Source organism: Orcinus orca, chromosome 21, assembly GCF_937001465.1.
Source record: "Orcinus orca chromosome 21, mOrcOrc1.1, whole genome shotgun sequence".
Lineage (NCBI taxonomy): Eukaryota > Metazoa > Chordata > Mammalia > Artiodactyla > Delphinidae > Orcinus > Orcinus orca.
In genome coordinates this window covers 34,734,385-34,746,252 of record NC_064579.1, presented here as the reverse complement: position 1 = coordinate 34,746,252, position 11,868 = coordinate 34,734,385, and positions in this window count along the sequence as shown.

Sequence of the window (11,868 nt, the reverse complement as noted above, 5' to 3'; positions counted from 1 at the left end):
TTTAATAAGGAGGCACAGTTTGAAGGAACTCAGACACAAAGACACTGGGCGAATGATCCAAGATAAAAAAATGAGTTAATGATAGAATCAGAATAACAGCCCCGATCTCTCCACTTCTAATCAAGTGTCCTTAGCACTGTGCCTATGCAACTCTTTTCTTAAAATAGGAGGATTATATCTTAGACTAAGAAGTGAGAAACAAATTCCACTACACAGAAGCTCAAGGTGACATGGAAGACATTTAAATTTATAAGACTTTTTCCTTCTCTTTGAAAAGTAGGTGATCTGAGGGGACCTTCACTCTACTATTGTTTAGATTCCAGGAGATTCCACACAAGAATAGGCTGTGTATTATAGTGGTTTTGGAATTAGATGGTGGATTTCAACCCTGGCTTTGTCATTTAATACCCGTGGGACCTTAGCAAGATATTTGGAGTCTCTAAGTCTTAGTTTTCTTTCCTTGGTTAAATAGGGATAATACTAACCTCAAAAGGTGTCAGGCGGACTACAATAGGTGCTCAATAAAATCCAGATCTCTATCTCTGTCTCTGCCTCTATCTCTATTCTACTCTGCCATTTGGATTTTCATATAATGACTTTTCTAAAGAACAATAACCACAACGTTCACATCCAAAATCCTTACCGATTATCATTGTTGCAAAATGACTCTTTTTCCAAAATGCTTCTATAGAGTAATGACACTTCCCATGGGATGTCGAAGTATTCTGAAGAATACAAACTGTTCCAGGAATGATGGAACGTCAGCAGAGCAAAATCAGAATTGGTTGGAGTAGGAGGATTTTTGTGGGTGAAAACTTCTAATTAAAAAAGGATAAGAAATGTATTTCATGGAAAGGGTCAACCTAAGCGCTGACTCTTTCTGATATTTCTTCAGGAGATGAAATCTTGCCTGACAGCTGTCACCTATCACTGAGCTATACATTTAGTACAAACTACTTGAAATATGGTGGTAGTAACCAGGACTCATGGATATATATGGCAATATTCTTATCTCTTAAAGTACAAACTTTTCACCTCCCAATAAATTCCTCTTCGTCAATTTTTATCCCTTTAGCAATCACTCTTGGAATAGATAGGTAAAATTATGAGAATACTTTAAAGAAACATCGTTCTTCTTCTGACCCTCTGCACTAATCTCGTAAGATTTTGAGATAAAATAATAAGTACATTCAACGTGCTAATGGTGAAACCATGAAGTTCACATCTAGACCCTTACAGATGCAAATGCGGACAACAAGAGCTACTGGAATGTAAGTCCTTTGCCTTTACGGCATTGAAGGGCCCACTGGCCCAGCGTTAGGGCACCGCTGTGCCTTTATCAAGCCATCTACAGAACTCAACTGTCCTGACATAAAATCCTAATCAGGACTGACACCCATTGGCGGAAGGGGAATAAGGTTTACTACTACTAATTTGCAGCCTCCTTCCTTGTACCATCATGGTGTTATCCAGTGGTTCCCGTGGGGAATACGTCTGTTGAAAAACCCTCATTATAGCCATGGCAAAGATATTAAGTCAAGAAGTACAGGAAATCTATTTTATGCAGTGATTGTTTTGAGATTTGGCAGGAAGCAACTAAAATGTATGGGGATAAAATATTTTCAGACTCTGTTCTTCAATTGCTAAGGCTCTTACTCTAGTAGTAAATTAGTGCACTGGCATAGCATGAAATAGGATTCTTGCTGGATACTGTACGGTAACTGAATGTCTTGTTCTAAGGGATGATTCAGGAAAAATGGAGGAATAACTGTCTCTTTTGAGTCTATACCAGATCTGCTATTATTCACTGTCCATTTTGTTTTCTAATAAAACCACTGCATATTCCCTTAAATGCACATCGATTTTTAGTTTTCGGTAACATCTTTTTCACACTGTTTACTGTTTCACAGACTGCCATATGCACTCTTCTGTATGACGGCTTTATGTAATTGTGCAGATGACAGTCTGTTCAACTATCTTCCTATGGCCTTTCTTTTTTTATTTTCCTACTACAGCAACACTTTTTCGAGGTTGTGCACTCATCTTTGACTCTTTATGTTTCTTTCTCACATGACAAAGTCCTGCCAACCCTGCTACAACTTGTTCCTGCCTCTCTATTCAACATAACGTCTTCCTGGTATATGTTGAACCATGGCTCATCAATTCCAAGATGGCCTTCATACAGTCCATTCAACACTGCTTTAGGATGTCGACTGGACAGACAGGACCCACAGGGACAATCTCCGACCTATCAGCATGACATTTACAGTTCTTCGCAAGTGGATTCCACTTAACTGTCAACTTTAACTTCCAGTGTTCCCCGAGGATTCTTCTAGAATCTATGGGTGGCCTCCTTGGAAGGCTACCATTGTTCGCTTGTGGCTTCCAAGCATTTCTTAAAGTTTTTCCAGCTGTAAGCATGCACTACTTTTCTGCCATATTTAAACATATTTTACCACCTTCAAAATCCTGCTGGAATGCTACTAATTCTGCAGACTCTTTCCTCTTTTAAACATTCATCGCTTTTCTCTTTTCAATGTGCAATTTAGCCATGTACTTCATCCAGTTGCTTTGTCTTCTAATTGTTTTCTCTTTGTAGAGCCCTGTATCTCCAAGTCCATAAGCTTGAGAGCAAAGGGTCCATTTTATTCCTTAAAAATATCTCTCAAAGTATTTAATATAAGGATGTTCACAAAATACGTGCATAATGCATCCTGACTCTGCAGGTTTCATGCTTTATTTTTTAATGAAAAATAGATCTCAATAACTGCTTCTGATATTATACGTAACTTCCACAAACCTATTTAAGTCTGTTTTTCTACTACATTTTTTTGCAACGTCTAAAGGCTACACATTATACTGCTAGTGGTTAACTGTGCATTCCTGAAAACATTTATTTTTAGTTAGCATTCTAGATCTCTCAGAAACTACCAAACCTGAATTTAGTATCTAAAAACTGCTATTTATATAAGATATCTCACAAATTTTACCCCACTTCTTTAAAAAGATTTAACAGCACTAATTTTTATTGATGTCTCCTTGCCAAAATTTAAGTAGATTAGTATATATTTATTAGACATTATGAAGCATCCTCTAATTAAATTAAATGACATTTACAAAAGCAAATTATGTGAATAAAATCAATATAAATTCCTACACCACAGACTATATCTAAAAATTCAGCTAAATTAAACATAAAAAAAGAAAAAGAAATATACAAAAGGGAAGAAAATAAAATCGTTATTTGTTCTAGGGGTAAAGTCAACATTTCTAAGCATAAAAAAGCATAAAAAAGTAAATAATATAATTGACGACTATATTTTAAAGTTTCTAAAAAACTGTATCAAAAATAAAACAGTTTGGCCCATTAGGGAGGCCAAATAAATAATAAATAAATAAATAAAACAAAATTAAACTGAGGAAAATATTTACAAAACACTAAGATTTAGATATTTTAAAAGAGACTTATTAAGATTCTTGTTTTGTGAAAACTATGCAATTCAATAAGAAAACAGTATGTATACAATGTACACGAATACCTACATCTCCTGTATCTTTTCCAGCAGCCTATGGACTGATGGAAAGAGTCTTACCTCCCACTGTTACTATCATCTTCTTTAAGTTTTTTAAAATTTATTTAATAAGGATGTAGAAACTTTGTGGAAATGAACTTGCTACTCCGAGCTGGAGTAAATACAGATTTTCTTGGCACCTAGAATCTCTAATAAGGAGTGTGTAGCTGTTTAAGCAAGGTGGAATCCTGATAGAGTTGAAGACCTTACGTCTGTGCTGTGCCCCAGCTCTTTCATACTTGGAGTTCATGTCATTATTCATCACTACTGTGGAACTTACACATATGTCTATGAGCAGAAGGCCTGCATTTAAGGAGATGTTCATTTATATCAGGTCCTCCTGCAACCAAACCTGTCTCATCAAGGCCACATGTACACAAGGTGGAAAAAGGCAGAGTCAGCGTCCTAATGTCCTTGAATGTCATCTCTTCTTTCAGTTTCCTAATGTCCTGGAAGACCCATTTCTCCATATACCCCAACAGAATAATGGGCAAAGGGCATAAATTGGCAATTCATGATAGAAGAAATACAAACAATATACACACATATATGAGAATATATTCAATCTATTACTCAAATGAATATAAATTGCAAGAGTAAGATACTATGTTTCCATCAAGTTGCCAAAATTTTACAGCATGGCAACATTCCTTGTCAATGGCATGTGGAAAGAGACACATTTTCACACTTCTGGTGGGAAGGTAAATTGATACAGGTTTTTTTTGCAGGGCATTTTGACAGGGTATATCAAATGCTTTAAACTGTACGTAACTTTGGCTCTGATATTCCACTTCCAAGAATTCATCCTAAGGTATTAGGGGATACAGAATTAGGGGAAAAGATTTAGCCACTAGAATTGTTATTACAACACAATTTACAAAAGTGAAAATTCAAACAACCTAGATGTTCAGAAGTAGTGCATATATTAAACAAATTATGATAGATCACAGCATGGAAAACTATTATGTTGAAGAAGAATATCTAATAATGTGGAGAAACTTAGGTCAAAACAGAAATTGCAATTCTAATTTAAAAATATATACACAGGGCTTCCCTGGTGGCACAGTGGTGGAGAGTCCGCCTGCCGATGCAGGGGACATGGGTTTGTGCCCCGGGCCAGGAAGATCCCACATGCCGCGGAGCGGCGGGGCCCGTGAGCCATGGCCGCTGAGCTTGCATGTCTGGAGCCTGTGCTCTGCAATGGGAGTGGCCACAACAGTGAGAGGCCTGCGTACCGCAAAAAAAAAAATAAATAAAAAAAAATAAAAATATATACACAGATAAAGAATGAAAGTGTAAATACCAAAATAGAAAGTAGTGAATATTATCCATATGCTTCTCTGTGTCTTCAGATGACATGTAATGCTAAGTAAATAAAACAGATAAATTAAGGGCATAGATTTAAACACTCATAACATTTTATATTTAAAATTGCTTGGTCTAAAGTTCCATTTTTATTATGTCTGTCATCACCTATCATTTTATTTGGGTTATTGACACAGTACCATGCAAATAATAATTAGATGCTTAAAAAATTCTAATGATTATCTGAAGCCTTAAACTCTTTAGATAGGTTAATTCAAATAATTTAGTTCACCTATAAGCACATTTTGTACCTTACAATCTACACAATGGTGCTCCAGTTACAGTAAATGAGACACAGTCCATTATAAGGGAATGTTTTATACTTGCTTTCTGCAGCAACTGACATTTCATTCAAGCACTTTCAAATCCCCCAGGAATCTCCAGCTGATGTATGTCAAAATTTTAAGATCTCTCTTTGTGAACTTTAACACCCCTATAAAAACCAGTTGGAAGAGCAAGCCTACTTCCTACTGATTACTTTGATATTAACCAATTTATGATGAATCAATTATTCAGTTTAGTCTGAATAATCATTTCACAAAGTCAGTTTTCCAAATTTAAATATGCAAATACTAACACTCTGGCTTTTTATAGCCTATTTTTATTTCTCTCAGACATATCACTTGTGTTCTATTTTTTGGCTCCCTTTTGAGTATTTTTAAAAAATAAATGTTTGGTAATTCCTCAAGAGTGTTTGCTAATAATCAAATCTGGTTGTATAATTTTATGTTTGTAGACATGCATTTTGTTTTTAAGCAAAATAGACAGTATAGCTAGTGCAAAACCATGTGGCAGTTACTGAGGTGGAAAGACTTATATTTAAGCTATTAATTTAATCCTTAAGGCAAAGGTCATAAACACACACTTATATATGTATACATGTATACAGGCGTGTGCATGATTTATATATAATTATATATTTGTATCTATTTTTATTTTGTCATATCTATTTATTATATATGTATTTATTATACAACTATTTTATTATATATTTCTATGTTTATATGTAGATTGTACACACACACACACACACAAACATCGGTGATCAACGAAATAGAACGCTCCCTACGTATCTGTACCTGGAGTAGTACTGAAAACAATCCTCTTATTTCAGGCTCCAGAATTGATAATTACCTGTTTTCTGTTAAACTCCGGATGTGCTTTTCTTTCTTTTCTTTGTTTTTAACAGCTTTACAGTACTGTTTTAAATAAAATCTCAATTTTGAATACGAATGTATTTTCCCCCAAACCTTTTAATGACATGAACTGTCAAGTCCATCAAATGTCATCAATTTATACCACACCGACTATGCTATGCTATGATTTTAATCAGTGTAGATAGAAATGTACCTTTTTAAAGTACACCTCTCCTACAGCAAACACTAAACTAATGCTATCACAAAGCTGTAAGATGAAAAGCACCTTACAGGATAAAAAGTGCTGAGGAATTCACAGTTACCTAAGTTTATGTTCCAAAGATCTCTCTCCTCCCGATCCTTCAGAGGCCAGGCTTCATTTCCCCCTCAATCTCCTCCACTTTCATCTTCTCATCACTCCTTCCCTTTCCTTAGAAAGAGGCTGAAATGTCCTCCAATATAAAAATACCCCTGCCCTTGTGTTCCCCAGGAGTTACGCCTAACTCTCTCCTTTCTTAGTTAAGATTTGGAAAGAATAATCTACATTTACTGGTACCATAGCTTCTGTTCATCTCCCCACCCACTACAGCTTGACGACTACACCCACTACACAGAAATTAAGCTCTTCTGTGCAATCCAAAGGATATACTTGGCACTTAACTTACGACACTTCCGGAAATTTCTGACTCTGTCAATCATGTCCTGTCTCTTTTGCCTTCTGTGAACTGATCTTGTTTGGTTTTCTTTTTGTCTCTATGGAACGTCCCTCTTTGTTTCTTTCACTGGTGCTTCTTCTGTACCTTTATGTTAAATATGGGTGAACTCAGTATTTTATCTTCATTGCTCTTCTTTTCTCACTTTATTTGCTTTTGGGGAGAGGTTTAATTTGCCCTATGGCTTTAACTGCAATGATAGAGATCATAAAGAAAATGTTTCTAAACTAAATGTAACTTGAGTTTTATATATACATATATATATAATTAAATTTATTATATATAAAATTTATAATATATATGATTATATGTATTGGTACATTTTATTATATATAATATATAAATTTTATAATATATACAATATATGTATATATAATTGCTTAATATATTCTGAATTTTGATGTCCCACAGACATCTCAAACACAACCTGTCCTTCTTGAAATTACTGACTTTATCACAAACAATATGCTTTAACCTCCAACTTGGATTATAGCATCACTTCCACATTAGAGGGTCTTTTTAAATGTCTTCCTCTTCTCTAACACCAACACAATGAATTAATCATCAAATCGAACCTATTTGAATTTGTCTCCCTTTCCTTTCCAGTTCTTTGTTCAAATGTTTGTATTTTCTCACTCTGATAATTATAATACTACCTGATTGGCCAATTTGCTTTCAAGTTTGACCTCCAGTTATGTATTCGCTCAGCTACAGTTTCAGGTCCAAATTCAGGCACTGGGTGAGGTGAACACAGAGACACAAGGGTGAACAGGGCCACGGCCCTACGGAGCTTACTCCTTCTGTGGGAAAGACAGTTAACACTCTACACTGCTTTCTGAGTACTTTGCAAAAATGTAAATATGACTGGAATATTCCTCTATATGAAAATTCTTCCGAGACTCCCATTACCTACAGGAAAAAGTACAAATTCCTTAGCATGGCCATGAAGTCCCTTTGCAACATGGTCTGGGGCTACCTGTACAGCCTAAACTCTCATAACTCATCCACACAACACCCTGTGTTCCAGGCACCAAAGAGCCTCTGGCTCTTGGAACAGTCCCCAGGGATTTCACACTCTCTCCTTCACTGCTTTGTCTACACCTTGCATTTTTCCACATCCTTTGAGCCTGTGTAACAATGCCACCTCCTTCCTCCTTTATAAAACCTTTTTTCCTCTCCTGCCCTCAACTTCTGTGGCAAGAATCTGCTCTGTGCTGACACTGACTTCACGTACTGTGTTGTAATATTACTTAGCACATTAAAGTACAATTACAATGTAATATCTACTTGCCTGTTTTCCCAACCAGCCTATGGACTTCTAGAGTCAGAGACTATATCATACTCATTTTCTTGTTTTGTAGCCCCTGGTACGATACCTAGCATTTACCATTCATTGATTGAGAATGTAGCTGACATACTCAATGAGAAATCAATTCCAAGTCACAGCTCAACTTTATTCAGTTTTCAGTTTCTATGTGACTTGATATTTAAAGGCACTACTCGTAAGACATTTTAAATTGTCCCTTTCTCAAGTTTATACTCATTTGTATCCATTTCAATACGCATTCAGAAAGCTTTTACACTTAGTTTACAGTCCATTCATTATGGCAAACTATCTCAAGTCAACTGATAAAGAGAAGAAAATTCCAATAGAGTGAAACCCTCGTTCAAACTACTCAGTAAATAAGGGAGAAGATTTTTCACATTTAAACTTGTGTGTAGGTAAATGTTAATTAACAGAACTATTATGACCTGAGAAGAATATTCTATAAATAACACCCCCCCCCCCCAGAATCAGTTAGTTGCTTTTCAAACACTTGAACACCCTTGGAATGGCAAATAAACTATAGTTCTATGGCTCTAACACTTATTTTTTCTATTTCAGTGATAATTACATCAATGAGCCTGACTCGGCATTCGCTGCTGTTCAATTCATTAATTAAAACAATTTTACCACTACTACTGTGATTTTTCAAGGATATCAAACCACATTCAAAAATCAAAATAGCATACATCATCAGTTTTGATGTGTGTTAGTATATGCTGTACTCTGATTTCAACTCCACAACTAAAAGAACATCTGGATGTTAAACAGATACTGCATATATTCCATATACTTCGAACAAAAGTACTTAGAATACAAGTTGTTTTGTAGAAATGGCAATATCCGTGTGACAAGTAGCAAACTGTCAAGCAGTGCCAAAAATCCTCTTAGAATGGAAAATATAAATGTATATAAATACTTAAGTGATAACAACCATGGTGGTGGACTTTATGGCATTCTTAATTCTACTTTCATAATACTAAATTTTTAAAAAGTTTTATTTAAATCGTCACTTACTTGTGCTCAAGTGACTTGTAACATATCCATGAAGTGAATGTATTTCATCCAAAATGAAGTATGGAAGCTTTTGCTTAAAGAATGACAAGTTGCTGTTTAAACTATAAACACATACCCATCAAGGTGATGTAATTATTTTTATATATTGGAAGCTATTTGACTGTATTTTGCAAAGCAGCACTTTAATTCTGACCTTGATTTAGGAAGCATGCAACATATTACTTTTGCTATTTTGACATCCCAGCGCACCTAAAACATAAAATATAATTTACAACAGTAGGACATGATGGAATTGACCATTACATGCGAGAAGAGAGCCCGTAATGGAATTTATATTCAAGTTACGGTTTAGCGTGTGTAGTAAGATCTCATCAAATTAGAATAACACCGAAATACCATTTATTTCTTGCAGCAACGGAATTCCTCCTTAATTCTCACAATCCATTTCCAAAGTAGGCTGAGAGTTGAGAAAGATCAAGCTGAAGGAACGGAACCAGGCTATAGGCAAAAATCCACCTCTCTTCAAATTATTTGTGGAAAACTCAACGATTAGCCTCGTGTAGAAAAAGAGCCAGGAGAGGAATGACGTCTGTGTCACGGCTAGAAGCATCACAAGTACGTGACGTAACAGGTGCTCCAACACCACTGGCAGTTTCTCCCACACTATTCTAGAACTTAACTGGTGAGAGCAGAGTTACAAATCCTTCCATTTCTTCTCTCACCTATATGCAGTTGCTCAGAGAGAAAAAATTGCCCTGCCCACTTTTTCAGAGAACATATTTTGCCCAATGTGGTAATTTGGATCGCAAAATAAAGTTCTCTACTGTGACAGTGATGTAAACATCACTACAACAGTTTATCAAATTGGTTTAAGGGGTATATCTTTTTTTTTTTTTTGCTGTACGCGGGCCTCTCACTGCTGTGGCCTCTCCCGTTGCGGAGCACAGGCTCCGGACGCGCAGGCTCAGCGGCCATGGCTCACGGGCCCAGCCGCTCCGCGGCATGTGGGATCTTCCCGGACCGGGGCATGAACCCGTGTCCCCTGCATCGGCAGGCGGACTCTCAACCACTGCGCCACCAGGGAAGCCCGGGGTATATCTTTTTTTTAAGTATAGTAGCTCAACTTTTAGATTTTATCTATCCATACAGAAAGTAGACTTTAAAACTACTATTTCAAAGGACAAGTAAATTGGTTTTTTGAAGTGTTTCAGTCTGGCAAAGCAAGTATCTATTACACTTAAAAATACTGCACATTAATGCTCTATGCTTCTTGTTAGCCAAATTAGCCCTGGAATACTCTAGTATCTGCACAGTTAGTGTGGCATTAGTGAGGTCCTACCACAGGTATATTGCTAAGACCCCAGGTGAGAAATAAAGTCTTTCAGGAGGGATTTATTTTATTGGGTGAACTCATGAGCACCAGTTAAATTGCCTTTTAATTGACCGGCTGTCTAAGTAACATGCCTTTGAGGGAAGCATCACTTTTGAAATTTCCTTTGGCCAGAAAGGGAAGGAGCACGTTTAACTCTTTGAAGTCTACAGCCGTCAGACTAATTATCAGCACCACTCAATGTACGTTCATTTAATTACAGTGAATTTAAAAGTATGTGGGGTTTTAGAGAAAAATAAAAGAGTCAATAAATGGTGACAGAAATTCCAGGCTATGCAAATCAGCAGTGGGTCTCCTGGAGACCACTCGCTCTCCCTCATTCGCCAAACGTACAAATACTTGACTAATGCAGACAGAGGGGGAAAATGGAAGGGGGGCAGGGGACACGCTGTGCGCCAAGACTACGTAGGTACTTGATACCGTGCACCTCACTTAATCTTCACAAACGCTTAAGAAGGACATATAATTTTCCACCATTTACAAATAATAATAAGAGGACACCTTGTTTGGAGCTCACTAGACGCCAGGCACCATTGTTCTAAGCATATTATACATCCGAGCTCATTTAATCCTCACAACAACCCTATAAGGACTGCACGTCATTTGTGATCTTCTGCATTTTACCCTCATGGAAACGGTAGCACAGGAAGGTTAAGTCACTTGCCCAAGGCCACACAGCTGGGAGGTGGCGGAGCCAGTACAATCCCAGGTGGTCTGCCCCCGTCAACAGTTTCTCAACTGTTGCCCTCAGAGGAGGCTCTCGAGGTCCCCAGTTACGACGAGGTAGAGGAGGAGAGGAGAGCCAATTCCTCTTGGTCTGTCTAGTGTCAAAGGTCATCGGTTCCCAAGGGGCAGGAGAGGTCGTGGAGACAGGCAGAAGAAGCAAGACGAAGACCTCCACATCTCTGGGGCCAGCAGTACAACTGGCCGAGTAGCCAGGCAGAGGCGGGAAAGTTGGGACCTTGAGCTCTGGGTGGCTCAGGAGCAAACGGTCTTAGGGGTCGAATGAAAGCGTTTACAGCCTGAGCGCTGTGATTCTGAATCCAGGCACTCCTCACGATACCACACTGCTGGCTGACAAAGGGGAATAATACATGCCAGGCTGCTTCTGGGAAAAGATGCACAATAAACATTTTTTAAAGCTTAAAGCTTGATGTTTTGGGAAAAAAAAAAAAGTTCTTTGTTCCTGACATTTACATAGATATTTGGAATTCGGATCAGATGACTTGCAAAGCCAGAGAGCGGGTGTTCAGTCAGGGGTCTTTTAACGTCCATCAGAGACAGGAAAGATGCCTCAGACAGCCAGAGCACACTGGTAACTTTCCCTTTGATTACGGCAGCCCAGCACATT